This window comes from Bubalus kerabau, chromosome 2, assembly GCF_029407905.1.
Source record: "Bubalus kerabau isolate K-KA32 ecotype Philippines breed swamp buffalo chromosome 2, PCC_UOA_SB_1v2, whole genome shotgun sequence".
In the NCBI taxonomy this organism is placed as follows: domain Eukaryota; kingdom Metazoa; phylum Chordata; class Mammalia; order Artiodactyla; family Bovidae; genus Bubalus; species Bubalus kerabau.
In genome coordinates, this window is record NC_073625.1 from 41010479 (window position 1) to 41025650 (window position 15172).

Consider the following 15172-nt stretch of genomic DNA (forward strand, 5'->3'; position numbering starts at 1 on the left):
TAATGTATTTCAATAAAACTCACTATGAAATGGTTGTCTGAGGAAGCCTTACAATTAGCTGAGAAAAGAAGAGACACTAAAGGCAAAGGAGAAAAGGAAAGATATACCCATGTGAATACAGAGTTCCAAAGAATAGCAAGGAGAGATAAGAAAGCCTTCCACAATGATCACTGCAAAGAAATAGAGGAAAACAACAGAATGGGAAAGATTAAAGATCACTTCAAGAAAATTAGAGATACCAAGGGAATGTTTCATGCAAAGATGGGCACAATAAAGGACAGAAATGGTATGGACCTAACAGAAGCAGAAGATATTAAGAAGAGGTGGCGAGAATACACAGAACTGTACGAAAAAGATCTTCATGACTCAGATAATAACGATGGTGTGATCCCTCACTTAGAGCCAGACATCCTGGAATGCAAAGTCAAGTGGACCTTAGGAAGTATCACTACGAACAAAGCTAGTGGAGGTGATGGAATTCCAGTTGAGCTATTTCAAATCCTGAAAGATGATGCTGTGAAAGTGCTGCACTCAATATGCCAGCACATTTGGAAAACTCAGCAGTGGCCACAGGACTGGAAAGGGTCAGTTTTCATTCCAATCCCAAAGAAAGGCAATGTCAAAGATTGTTCAAACTACTGTACAATTGCTCTGATCTCACATGCTAGCAAAGTATGCTCAAAATTCTCCAAGCCAGGCTTCAGCAATACGTGAACCGTGAACTCCCATATATTCAAGCTGGTTTTAGAAAAGGCAGAGGAACCAGAGATCAAATTGCCAACATCTGCTGGATCATCCAAAAAAGCAAGAGAGTTCCAGAAAAATCTATTTCTGCTTTATTGACTATGCCAAAGCCTTTGAATGTGTGGATCACAATAAACTGTGGAAAATTCTGAAAAAGATGGGAATACCAGACCACCTGATCTACCTCTTGAGAAACCTATATGCAGGTCAGGAAGCAACAGTTAGAACTGGACATGGAACAACAGACTAGTTCCAAATAGGAAAAGGAGTACTTCAAGGATGTTTATTGTCACCCTGCTTATTTAACTTACATGCAGAGTACATCATGAGAAATGCTGGGCTGGAGGAAGCACAAGCTGGAATCAAGATTGCCGGAAGAAATATCTATAACCAAAGATATGCAGATGACACCACCCTTATGGCAGAAAATGAAGAACTAAAAAGCCTCTTGATGAAAGTGAAAGAGGAGAGTGCAAAAGTTGGCTTAAAGCTCAACATTCAGAAAACTAAGATCATGGCATCTGGTCCCATCACTTCATGGCAAATAGATGGGAAAACAGTGGAAACAGTGTCAGACTTTATTTTTTGGGGCTCCAAAATCACTGCAGATGGTGATTGCAGCCATCTGAAATTAAAAGATGCTTACTCCTTGGAAGGGAAGTTATGGCCAACCTAGACAGCATATTAAAAAGCAGAGACATTGCTTTGTCAACAAAGGTCCGTCTAGTCAAGGCTAAGGTTTTTACAGTGGTCATGTATGGATGTGAGAGTTGGACTATAAAGAAAGCAGAGTGCCAAAGAAATGATGCTTTTGAATGGTGGTGTTGGAGAAGACTCTTGAGAATCCCTTGGACTGCAAGGACATCCAAACAGTCCATCCTAAAGGAGATCAGTCCTGGGTGTTCATTGGAAGGACTGAAACTCTAATACTTTGGCCACCTGATGCTAAGAGCTGCCTCTTTTGAAAAGACCCTTATGCTGGGAAAGATTGGAGGCAGGAGGAGAAGGGGATGACAGAGGATGAGATGGTTAGATGGCATCACAGACTCAAAGGATGTGAGTTTGGGGAAGCTCCGGGAGTTGACAATGGACAGGGAGGCCTGGCGTGCTGCCGTTCATGGGGTCGCAAAGAGTTGGACATGACTGGGCGACTGAACTGAACTGAATACTTGATTTACAATGTTGTGTTAATTTCTGCTGTTCAGCAAACTGATTTGGTTATACACACACACACAGAAACACACATTCTTTTCATTGTGGTTTATTTATCACAGGATATTGAATATATTACCAGTTCCCTGTGCTATACAGTCAGACCTTGTTGTTTATCCATCCTATATGTAGTAATTTCCCTCTGCTAGTTCCAAACTCCAGTCCATCCCACCCAATTTCCCCTCCACTTTGGCAACTGTTAAGTCTTTCCCTATGTCTGTGAGTCTGTTTCTGTTTCCTGCATAAGTTCATTTGTGTCATATTTTAGATTCCAGATATAAGTGATGTCATAGACTTGTCCTTCTCTTTCTGACTTACCTCATTAGTATGATAAGTGCAGCATATGCAGCATGCTGCTGCAAATTGCACTTTCATTATATTTTTATGAATGGATCTTTTTTCAATATTCCACTGCATATATATACCCAATCTTCTCCATCCATTCATCTGTTGATGGATACAGGTTGTTTCCATGTCTCGGTTATTGTAAATAGTATTACTATGAACATAGGGGTACATGTATCTTTTCAAATTATAATTTTGTAAGACCAACATTTTAAAGGTGATCTTTGGTTAAAGTCATCTTTATGACATGGATGGGCCACGAAAGAAGCTTGTGTCACTCTTCTGGAGTTGCAATGTGATATTACAGAAGAGCTTTGGGCAGCAGAGAAAGGAGAGAAGGTACTCTTAAATACCTCTTCTTAATGTTTGCACCACAGCCTTCAAGCCTAAGACATGACTTGTAGGCCCAGCAGTGTGATGGGGGAAGATTTGCAGAAACTTGAAGATCTCACTGCCTTATTCAAGGGGTTTTGCTCTATGCCTCGCCAGTTTCTTCAATAGCAAATACTGAGGGAGTTACTTCTCCATAACAATGACAATTAGGTGTTCCACAAGGAATTCTTTGTAAAAAGCCCTAATCAACGTTATGACTCATGCACTGATTGCCTTTCCTGCACCTTGTGCAGAGTGGACACCGACACTTAGTTCAGCTCATGCAAAAATAAGAAACGGGCACCAAGGGAACCCATGAGACCTAGCGGTGCATACCACAAAACAACAGAGAACATGAATAAGTCAGGATGCAGAGAAATCAGACTAAATATGGAACCACAGAATGTTTCCCTTTTCTCCACACATTATCCCATCAGTAAAGCTCCCGAATAACATGGGTTTGTAGCTGAAATGAATAGCAAGGCTTAGACTGTGCTTACAAAGGTATCTCTAAGTAAAACCAAGGACCACAAGGGAGATTTATAAAAAGGGCACTGGTAGAAACCCTGCTGCTGCTAAGTCATGTCAGTTGTGTCTGACTCTGTGCGACCCCACAGACGGCCGCCCACCAGACTCCTCCATCCCTGGGATTCTCCAGGCAAGAACACTGCAGTGGGTTGCCATTTCCTTCTCCAATGCATGAGAGTGAAAAGTGAAAGTGAAGTTGCTCAGTCGTGTCCGACTCTTAGCGACCCCATGGACTGCAGCCCACCAGGCTCCTCCGTCCATGGGAGTTGTCAGGCAAGAGCACAAGAGTGGGGTGCCAGTGCCTTCTCCGAGAAGAAACCCTAGCCTCCAACAACTGCAGCTCCAGCAAACAGTAAATGCTGCCCACGGGCACCAGTCACAGGTAACACCTCGTGCTGAAGGCCTGTTCAATTCAGTTCCTTCCCTTTAATACAGTATGTGTAAGTTTCATCCAAGAATTACAAAACACATTGAAAGACAAAAAGAAAAAAAGGAGCGAGAAATATACAGTCTGATGAGACAAAGCAAGTAGTAATACCAGACCAAGAAAGAACAGCGATGTTGGAATCTTCAGAGGAGGAATTTAATCAACTCTGATTAGTACGCTGAGGGCTCCAGGTGGGGAAAGTTGACAAGGTAAGGGGAGCAGGTGGAAAGTGTCGGTTAAGAGGTGGAAACTCCAGCCTCCTACAGGTAGGACTCGCCTTTTATGGGGCCTGTGTCCCTGGACTGTGACCTCCTTTAGGGCATCCCAGCCTCATCCCCAGCTGGGGTCCCCTCGGTGACTGGAGAGGCCTGGATGGACAGCCCCGGCCCCCACGCTGCCCCGGTGCTGCTGGAACTCAGGTGCCCTCAGTGTTTCCCATGCACTGGGGCCCTGGTTGATAACACCTGGCTTTTGCACAGCTCCCCTCCACTGCTAGGTACATGGAGGCTTTTCTCACATATTCACCTTGAGAACACGATGGGGTTCCTGGAGGCAGAACTCGTGCAAGAGTTGGCCCAGGGTCTCCACCCCTCCAAGGAGTCCAGTCCCCAGCAGTTGTCTGGCGCCGCTCTAATCATTCCAACAGGCTGCAGCTGTGACTTCCCTATGGTTGCCTGAGCCCACGGGTCTGCATTTCCAACTTGCCCGGCGGTTGTGTACTCTGTGACCCTATTTCTTTGCTGTATCGTAAAAAGGTTGTTGATGTTCAGTTCCTTTGGTCATTTGCCTTACTGTGAGAATCGAGGTGATGCCTGGCAAGCTCCTTACATTTCAGACCAGAAGCTAGATGAGCAAGACACCACTTTTCAAGGTAAGTCTGACAGATATTTAATTCCCCATCTTCTTGCTGCTTCCAAACTGGAAAAGATGTGTCATATTCTGAAAATGAACGTTGAAGGGCAGATTCTTAGCATAGGAGTGTTCAGGCGATTAGCATCAGGCTTTGTGTCGAGACTTTCTCCGGGGCTTTCCTCTTTCCTCTTCCTGAGATTAGCAGCTGAGCCAAGTATCTGGGGCACAGAGGACCCCTGGGCTTCCTCCTGGAAAAGGGGGCTGACCTCTGAGTGGCCACCATCCCCATGAGGATCTGCCGTGGGCATTCTCTGGAGAAATTCCTGGAGCTGTTACACGAATTCTGAGGCCTAAAGGACATACCACTGAATTAAATCAGCAGTTAAACCGATTCTCTGAGAGTGAGGCCAAGGTATCAGTGTATTTTAAAGCTCCCAGGTACAGTTGATACTCAGCCAAGCATGACAACCACCTTTCCTTCCCAGACATCCCAGGAACAAGCTGAAAACCTGGTGAGTGTCCACTGCATTTTAGACTTGATTTCTTACCTGGGAGCAGCATGGACATTTACCCTATTCTCAGAAACAGATTTGTGCTCTGGAGTGCAAACACAACACACAGGCCCTCCTCTTTGGCATTGGCTCACTATTTGGGGGACAAGGATTTGAGTTTTGTTCTTGGTGAGGTGCTTGGCAGGGTTCATCCCTCAGCCCCAGGCATAGCATCCATCCTGCGGCCGGTCTGCTGAAGGTGACCCCAAGTGAGTAAGTCCATCAGCAGAATTCTCTCCTGAGATGATATACAGTGCAGTGGATCTGTCAGGAATAGGCAGTTCTTCCCAAGACCGTGATAAGTGTAACACAAGTACACAAAGACCCCCGCATTTGAAAGTAAACTAAGAGGCACGCGGTTCGATTAAAGGAAAGCCACATTATTCTCACACACCCAGTGAAAGCTGAGCTGATGTGTGAAGAATAGGAACGTGAAGGGGCATGGGATTATTTGGGGAAATTTCTGCAGATCCTGGACGGGCAGAAGGAAAAAGACACACACGCACACACACACACACACACCTGTGAGCAATTACTACTGTGATAATAAGATTGATTTCAACTGCTTGGAATTTACGGGAAACACGTGGTGGTTTGGGAACCGAGCCTGAGCAGGTTTTAGAAAGAGCCAGGAGATTGAATTGTCCTCCCTGTAAACCACAGTTGACCCCTCCATCAGGCGGTGCCTGGCAGTGGAAACGCTCAGTGTGGACTGTGCCCAGTAGGGAGGTGAATGCCCCTTCAGTGCTTGTGAAGGCAGAGACCGAATGGTCTCGGGAAACAAGGGTTGTGTCATCTAGAGATTGTGCCCCACCAGACAGCACACCTCCTCTGTGAACAAAACCACAGCTGTGAACTCTGTTTACCTTTATTTCTTTATAATATTTTATCAACTACTATTTCAAGAGTATATACTAGTTCTACTGACTTCTGAAAATAAGTCATAACGGACATTAGGACTCTCAGATTTCTTATGATGTTAGATCTGACCTAGATATCCTTGCTGTTCTGTCTATATTATATGAAAGGGGAGGTAAGTGTTACTCAGTCGTGTTTGACTCTTTGTGACCCTCTGGACTGTAGGCTGCCAGGCTCCTCTGTCAATGGAATTCTCCAGGCAAGAATACTGGAGTGGGTTGCCATTCCCTTCTCCAAGGGATCTTCTTGATTCAGGGATCAAACCCACATCTCCTGCATTGCAGACAGGGATTCTTTTACCATCTGAGCCATTAGGGAAGCCCATATTATACTAAAGGCAAGTGAAAAGGAAATAGTAGATTTTCAAAATGCTTTGATGGCTGTGTTTCACTTTTTATCCACTTTCCATTCAGGTTTGTCAAAACATCTGTACTTTGGCATTTTTATCTTATTCTCTGCTCAATACAATAAAAAGCATGCCTCCAATCTCTCTGTGATATTGGACAAAACATAGCAATAAGTATTAGTTCAGAAAAGGGAAGTCTGGTTAGTGAATTTGTCCAAGGCTGGGTTAAACAAAGGTCTCTCTACTGACCAGCCTCCTGAAGCATCCAGGACACTAATATGCATTGTGCACCATGGAGAGGATTGCATGGTATTAGCTATCCCTCGGAGAAGGCAATGGCACCCCACTCCAGTACTCTTGCCTGAAAAATCCCATGAACGGAGGAGCCTGGTAGGCTCCAGTCCATGGGGTCGCTAAGAGTCGGACACGACTGAGAGACTTCCCTTTCACTTTTCACTTTCATGCATTGGAGAAGGAAATGGCAACCCACTCCAGTGTTCTTGCCTGGAGAATCCCAGGGATAGGGGAGCCTGGTGGGCTTCCGTCCATGGGGTTGCACAGAGTCGGACATGACTGAAGCGACTTAGCAGCACTAGCAGCAGCAGCTATCCCTCAGGGGCATTTAGCCCTGGGATCTGAGGACTGTTTTATAAAATTGACAAACACTTGAACGCGTTTTAAAAATCCATCCTTCACCTTATTTGGAACCATGAACATTTCCTTTATGATATATTCAAAGATGAACCAGCTGTCCTGCATTTGCACTGGGAGGAAACCTAAATACACGGGATTCACCTTTTGTGTGTGTGTGTCTTTGAAGATTAGTGGCCATTTATTTGCCATAGTCTTCGGTTGTCCCCACTGGTTTTCCCAACCACTTGCTCTGCAGGTCTCTCTAGCAGAGAATCTCAAGGTAGGGTTTTGTTTGTCTGTTGTCAACACTTTATTTTCAGTGAAAGCAACTGAAAATCATTGAGATTCAAAGCAGAGTTAGCAGGACCAGGGAGATTAGACTAAAAGAATTTTAGGGGAGACTGGAGGATGTTCAGAGTGTCATGATTAAGCAGAAACATTACTGGAGGAGGATACTTTTAGGAAGTGGCTAAACACAAACATTTATCCGTTTCCTGCTCCGTATTCCCAACCAGATTTATGAAGTGGATGGAAACACACAGCAGGTCAAATGAGAAGGTTGGACATTTAACTGCTCTCAATAAATACTGAAGTTGCACAGAGAAAGGAGAGCTGAGAGGGCAGTAACCCAGGGATCAATGATGCTAGGAGAGCAATTTCAGGAGCAGAACATGTGCCTTCAGAGATCCCCAAGCCCCCTCACACACTGACCACTGCACACACCCAGCACTTAATCAGTTGACTCACCCTTCCTACGAGTATAGTTCGCTTTTAGCAGTCAACTTACTTAGAAAAGTGATTAAATGGGTGTAAAACTCTTCTACATCACATATGACTGAGTCATATTCAGAAAGGATTTAATATGTTCCAATATCAATCTGAAATCCTTTACTAATAGCATCATTTTTGATCACTAATTATCTGTTCACAGTTTTAATTACATTTTATTGCATAATTGGTACAGCTGAATATATGTACGTGTATTGGACAAATTTCCTAGGATTTATGGACTAAGCTCAAAGCAAATTCCTCAGTAGGTATTTGGGAAGTTCAGCCACATGCTTAAGGAGTCAGGGCACGAATAAGTTCATTTAAAACCACAAAAAGTCGTAAGTACGTGTGTAAGCATGTGTAAGAAAATGCTGCAGTAACGCATCTTATTTATATATAAAAATTTAAATGGCAAACTGTGCATTTTATCATCAGTAGATTAAACCCAGGACATTATTTGATGTGATTAGAGTCTATAATTTAGTGAGATGAAAGTAAGCTACAAGCAGGTGTACTTTCTGGAGCATCTGGAGATTTGGCTGACTGAGTGGGGAAGGACCTTTTCCTTTTTGATTTTAGTCGAGTGGGCACATGAGAAATGGGGTGGATAATGACGTCTGTGTGTGGGGCTGGTCAGGACATTTCTTTTCCAGTTGTGCGTGTCGTCCGTTATTCCACAGGCCAGCATAGGCTTTACTTCAGTCTGCTTTCTGTCTCTATGAATTTGCCTAGTCTAGGTAACTCACCTATGTGGAATCATACAATATTTGTCTTTTTGTGCCCAGTTTATTTCACTTAGTGTAATGTTTCAAAGATTCATCCACGTGGTAGCATTTTTCAGACCTTCATCTTTTTATGGCTGAATAACACCCCATTCTGTGTGTAGAGCACACTTTGCTTGCCTATTCATCCGTCTATGGACACTTGGCTTACTTCCACCTCTTGGCTGTTGTGAATAATGGTGCCATGAACGCAGCTGTACAAACATCTCTTCAGGTCCCTGCTTTCAGTTCATTTTTCTTCTTTTTTTTGCATGTGAGTAAAAAGAATTATAAACCTAAGAATTGGTTGATAATTAGGGAATGATCATCTCAAATGAACCATGAGATAAGGGAAGCAATTTGTTGTCACTGATGCTTTGTTTGTTTTAAGGGCATATATCTTGTTTATTGTGTATTTTCTTTGGCAAGAACAGACTGGTGGGTGTTTATGACCCAGTAAATAGTTGGCAATGCTGTTACAAGAAAAATTAATCTCCATTCATCTAAAATCAGATGGATTTGTCAGTTATCTGCCATTACTAAAGAAATGTATCCCTTATATAATCTTGCCTACCTTTATATAATCAGGGTTTCTGGAATAGTCTTTTCTGTGTTGGGTGTGGGTGTGTGTGTGTGTGTGTGGTGTGTGTATGTATGAATTCACTGTCTTCTAACAAAGATACCCGTTTCAAATTAATTTTCTTCATCTGAAAAAAATCAGTCCTGCTTTCGATTCCTTTGAGAATATATCTAGTAGTGAAATCTGATTCATGTTCATTCATTCAACAATCTCATTCATTGTTCAGACATTCAGTCATGTCCAACTCTTTGCGACCCCAGGGATTGCAGCATGCCAGGCTCCTGTGTCCTTCACTATCTCCGGGAGTTTGCTCAGACTCCTCCACTGAGTGGATGATGCCATCAAAACATCTCGTCCTCTATCGCCCGTTCTCCTCTGGTCTGCTTAAGTTTTGAGGAACAACTGAACTGTCCCAACTGCTACAGCACATTTTACATCCCCACCAGCAATGTGCAAGATTCCAGTTCCTCCAGAGCCTCATAAATAGCTAGTCACTTTTCAATGTTTTTGGCTATTGCCACCTTAATAAGTAACAAGAGGTGTCTTATCCTCCCTTTGATTTACAAAATTATTTCCCTGGGGAGGAATAATGCTGACTGTCTTTCATGTGCTTATTGACTATTTACATATCTGAGCATTGTTTACACTGAATCACAAGCTTGTATTTTTGCTTTTTTCACCTCAATGTATTTTCTAATTTTCCTTGTATTTTCTGATTTCACTTTTTTTTTTTTCTTGTTTGACCCATTGCTTGTTTGTGTGTGAATTTCCAAATATTTATGGATTTTCCAGTTTTCCTTCTACCTGCCTACTACAGGAGACGTAAGAGATGCAGGTTCAATCCCTGGGTCAGAAAGATCCCCTGGAGGAGAAAATGGCAACCGTCTCCAATATTCTTGCCTGGGAAATCCCATGGACAGAGGAGCCTTGCGGTCTACAGTCCATGGGGTCTCAAAGAGTCAGACACAACAGCGACTTAGCATGTACTGACTTCTAGTTTCACTCCAAAGTGATTGGAAAAGGTACTTTGTATGACATCAATCTTCTTCTTTTTTAATTCAGGAAGACATGTTTTGTGACCTAACCCATTGCTTCTTCTGGCAAATGCTGAGCTAAGAAGGATGTGCCTTCTCCTGTTGTTAGTTGAGTAGGTCTGATCATCTGTTAAGTCTAATTGGCGAGCAGTGGGCATGGTTCCAGACCTGTTTCCCCACTGATCTTCTGTGAGGTGGTTCCGTCTACACTCAGAGTGGAACGCCGATGTATCTGACTATTACTGTAGAACTGTCTCTTTCTCTCTTCAGTTCTGTCAGACTTCTGCTTCATATATGTTGGGACTCTTGTTAGGCATGTGATTTTATAATTATTGCATCTTCATGATGTAACAAACTTTTATATAATGTACTTCATCTCTTGAAACTCTGCTTGTGTTTTTAGGCAACCTATTTTTTCTGATAATATGATCATCCTCTGGGTTATTATTTGAAATATCTTTTACTATCCTTTAATTGTTAACCGTGTTATGTCCTTGTATCTAAAGGCAGTCTCTTGTAGACAGCATATAGATGAATGGTATTTTTTTTTTTTTTTTTCCATTCTGCCCATCTCTCCCTTAGTTGGGGCTTCCCTGATAGTTCAGCTGGTAAAGAATCCGCCTGCAATGCAGGAGACCCTGGTTCGATTCCTAGGTTAGGAAGATCACTGGAGAAGAGACAGGCTACCCACTCCAGTATTCTTGGGCTTCCTTTGTGGCTCAGCTGGTGAAGAATCTGCTTGCAATGCAGGAGATCTGGGTTTGATTCCTGGGTTGGGAAGATCTCCTGGAGAAGGGAAAGGCTACTTACTCCAGTATTCTGGCCTGGAGAATTCATGGACTGTTTAGACTATGGGGTGGCAAAGAGTTGGACACGACTGAACGACTTGCACTCCCTTAGTTGGGGAGTCTATTTACATTTAAAGTAATAATTGATAGGGAAGGTTTATTTCTATGATTTAACAACATTTTTCCTGTATGTCTTATCTCTCTCTTTCTTTATACTATTGTTATTATTCGTCAATCTTCCATTATTGCATTTCCTTGTCCATAGTTGGTGTGTGTATTATACCATTTTGATTCTCTTTTTCTTTCCTTTTCTGTCTTTTGTTGTTATTATTTTGCTAGTGGTTGGGGATTACAGTTGATGTCACATTTTGGCATTCTAGTGTGAATAAAGACAAATGTCAAAGTTATATAGACATTGTTCTATACATCTCTGTCCCTCACCTTTTATATTATTATTTTCACAGATTGCAGCTGTCTGCATTGTGGACCCATTAACATAGATAGGAACAATATAAATGCTGTTTTACACGTTTGCCTTTTACATTATATGGAAAATAATAAATATAAACCAAGAGTTCTATAATATTAACTTTTACATTTAACTTTGTAGTTACCTTTAATGGTGGTGTTTGCTCATACTGCTTGTGTTCACTGTCTGGAGTTCTTTCATTTCCACTTGGAGACCCCCGTCAGCACCTCCTGGAGGGTTGCTCTAAACTCCCTCGAGTTTTTACTTGTTTGTGAATGTCACAATTTCCTTTCTCTCTCTCTCTCTCTCTCTCTCTCTCTCTCTCTCTATATATATATATATATATATATATATATATATATATATATATATATAGGCCATGTGTGGCACACAAGGTCTCGGTTCCTTGAGCAGGGATTGAAGCCCTGCTCCCTGCAGTGGAAGCATGGATTCCTCACCACTGGAAAACCAGGGGAGTTCTCTTTCCCATTTTGGAAAGGTAGATTTTTATTTGAAATTCTTGGTTGACAGGTTTGTTTGTTTTTTCTAGCACTTTAATCACATCATTCACTGCCTTCTTGCCTCATGGTTTATTATGAGAAATAATCTATTTGTATAATTGAAGATCAGTGTCCTGCTGGGGCTCATATATGCTGGTCCGCCTGATGGCCACCCGAAGGCCCCTTAGGCTCTGTTCACCTTTCTTCATTCTTTCTTCCTTCTGCTGCTCACAGGTGATAATTTCAGTTGCCTTATCTTTATGGTCACTGATTCTCTTCTACCCAATGAAATCTGCTGTTGAATCTTTCTTATGAATTTTCCATTTACTTTGCAGTTTTAGAATTTCTACTTGGTTTTCTTTTTTATAGCTTTTACCTCTTTATTGACATTCTGTTTTCCTCACCCACCTTTTTTTTCTTGTTTCCTATACTTCTTTGCTTATAGTTTTATTTAGCTTTTTGAAAGTATTTGAAAGAGTTGCTTTAAAGTCTTCGTCTAGCACAGGAAGTCCCCTCTATGTGAAACTTCAAGTTGCAGCCTTTTGAAGATGCAGACATGCATTCCATCAATGTCAGGCCCTCCATCTCCTATTGCTGACAACCCTTCACTCTATCATCTCCCACCACCCCTCCCTCTCCAGTCAGTAACTGTTCATGCCTGTTCACTGGGTGCCAGCCCTGCACACCAGCTGTTGTACTGTGTGCTCTACAGTACTTTTCAAGGTGCTGTACTATAAGATGAGGAAACAATGGAAACAGTGACAGACTTTATTTTTCTGGGCTCCAAAATCACTGCAGATGGTGACTCCAGTCATGAAATTAAAGACGCTTGCTCCTTGGAAGAAAAGCTATGATCAACCTAGACAGCATATTGAAAACCAGAGACATTACTTTGAAAACAATTGTCCATCTAGTCAAAGCTATGGTTTTTCCTGTAGTCATGTATGGATGTGAGAGTTGGATCATAAAGAAAGCTGAGCACCAAATAATTGATGCTTTTGAACTGTGATGTTGGAGAAAACTCTTGAGAGTCCCTGGGACTGCAAGGAGATCCAACCAGTCCATCCTAAAGAAAATCAGTCCTGACTATACATTGGAAGGACTGATGTTGAGGCTGAAACTTCAACACTTTGAAATTTCAATACTTTGGCCACCTGATGTGAAGAACTGACTCATTGGAAAAGACCCTGATGCTGGGAAAGATTGAAGGCGGGAGGAGAAGGGACGACAGAGGATGAGATGGTTGGATGGCATCACCGACTCAATGGACATGCGTTTGAGTAAGCTCTGGTGATGGACAGGGAGGCCTGGCGTGCTGCAGTCCATGGGGTTGCAAAGAGTCAGAAGTGACTGAGTGACTGAATTGAACTGTACTATAAGATTTAAAATGCTTATTTTTTTTTCTGTACTGCTTGTATGAAAAGCATTATAAACCTATTACAGAACAATACTATATAGCCCATTGGTTGGTTGGGTACCTCAGCTAACTCTGTTGGACTCAAACAAATTGGACTTACAAACAAGCTTTTGGAAAGGAACTCATTCATATGTAGGGGACTTACTGTATTCTAATGTCTGGGCTTCCTCAAGAGCTATTTCATTTCAGTCAATTTATTTTTTTTTCTTTGCACTTATCATATCTTCTTGTTTTATTTTATGCTTTGTGGTTTTGTGTTGTTGTTGAAAATTGGACATTAGAATATTATACTGTGGTATCTTTGTCAATCAAATTCTCTCCCTGCCTTAGGTTTTACTCTCCTTGATGGCTGAAAGCTGACCTTTTGTTCAACTGGTATTAAGTGTTAAGACAAAAAGTTCCTTCAATACCAAGAGCAGAAAACAAAGCAAAACAAAGCACATGAACAGAAATACTGCCCCACCCACTCTGTATGGATTGGCTGTCCTGGGGATTGGTGGCTTAGATGGTAAAGAGTCTGCCTGCAATGCAGGAGACACAAGAGACTTGGGTTCAGTCCCTGGGTAGGGAAGATCCCCTGGATCTTGGCAACACATTTAAGTATGCTTGCCTGGAGAATTTCATGGACAGAAGAGCCTGGTGGGCTACAGTCCATGGAGTTGCACAGAATCGGACATGACTGAGCCACTAACACTTTGACACTTAGCCTGGCCATTTACAACCTTGTCTTTCCTCTTGTACTGAACCTGGAAAGCAGCTTGGGGTCTTCTCAGACCTTTTCTGAGCAGGCATCCTGTCCTGGTGTCCTGGGAGTTCTGTGGCTTTCTAAATTACCCCAGGATACTTAGATGCCTGTGACTGCCCTCATTTCTGAAGGGAACTCTCTCCTGACTTTCCCCCAGGCATCTGTGGTCTATGGATGTCTCAGCTGTTACCTTTTATTCCTGATGGCTGTGAATTATCCTCTTCCACACAATAATTTTAAGTGATACCATCAAGCCTCTGCCCCAGGTGGGCTCTGAATTAGGTGAAACAAGAGGAAGGCATGTGTCAGTCCTCAGGAAGCTGCCAGACAGATCAGAACAGGCAAACACAGTCATCTGTGGAAGCACTCTGCTCTGCTCCCTCTGAAACCGGAGCCCAGGGCCCCAGACCAGGAATGCAGGCCACGTGTGGAGCCTTCTGTGAGCCAGGGAAGTGGTGGGCAGGGCCAGTAAAAATGGCACACAACTTTCCTATTTCCAAGTTGCCTTCTTTTGATTCAGCATTCGCATGGTTGCTGCAAAACTTTGTTTGCTGGAATCATGACAGTTGATTCTTACAGTTTCTGCTTTTTTTTTTTTTTTTTTTCCTGGAAATGGGGAGAGTTTGGAGCTGTCCACTCCACGGTTTTAATCAAGTCACTTCTTTTGCTTTTACTGCTGCTGCTAAGTCGCTTCAGTCGTGTCCGACTCTGTGTGACCCCATAGACGGCAGCCCACCAGGCCCCGCCGTCCCTGGGATTCTCCAGGCAAGAACACTGGAGTGGGTTGCCATTTCCTCCTCCAATGCATGAAAGTGAAAAGTGAAAGTGAAGTCGCTCAGTCGTGTCCAACTCTTAGTGACCCCATGGACTGCAGCCTACCAGGCTCCTCTGTCCATGGGATTTTCCAGGCAAGAGTACTGGAGTGGGGTGCCATCTATCAGACCCCAAATATCACCAGGTTTCTACTGAATGAAATGATTTTTGTCTCCTGTCCCACGTACATAATTATATATTGTCAGATTGATCTAATACTCTAACAAAAACTAACATGGTGGACATTGTTTCAAAAGGACAGAATAGTCATTGAATTGTTGTACCTAAGCATCATTCATCTTCAAATTTAGTGGACGACTTCAGGCATTATTGAAATATAGATCAGCTATTTAGTTATAAATAAAT

General features: G+C 42.7%; 1 long non-coding RNA gene across 2 annotated transcripts; it reads left to right on the top strand.

Annotated features, from left to right (window-relative positions):
- Window positions 1–1779: 1779 nt before the first annotated feature.
- On the top strand, window positions 1780–12615 carry LOC129643255 (uncharacterized). Of its 2 annotated transcripts, XR_008710194.1 has the most exons (4): window positions 1780–4499; window positions 9858–10062; window positions 11708–11830; window positions 12277–12615. It is a non-coding gene; the product is annotated as an uncharacterized LOC129643255 (long non-coding RNA). The 2 variants fall into 2 exon arrangements; XR_008710193.1 differs by lacking the exons at window positions 11708–11830; window positions 12277–12615 and adding an exon at window positions 11327–11448 and having other exon boundaries at window positions 1803–4499.
- The last annotated feature ends 2557 nt before the right edge of the window (window positions 12616–15172 follow it).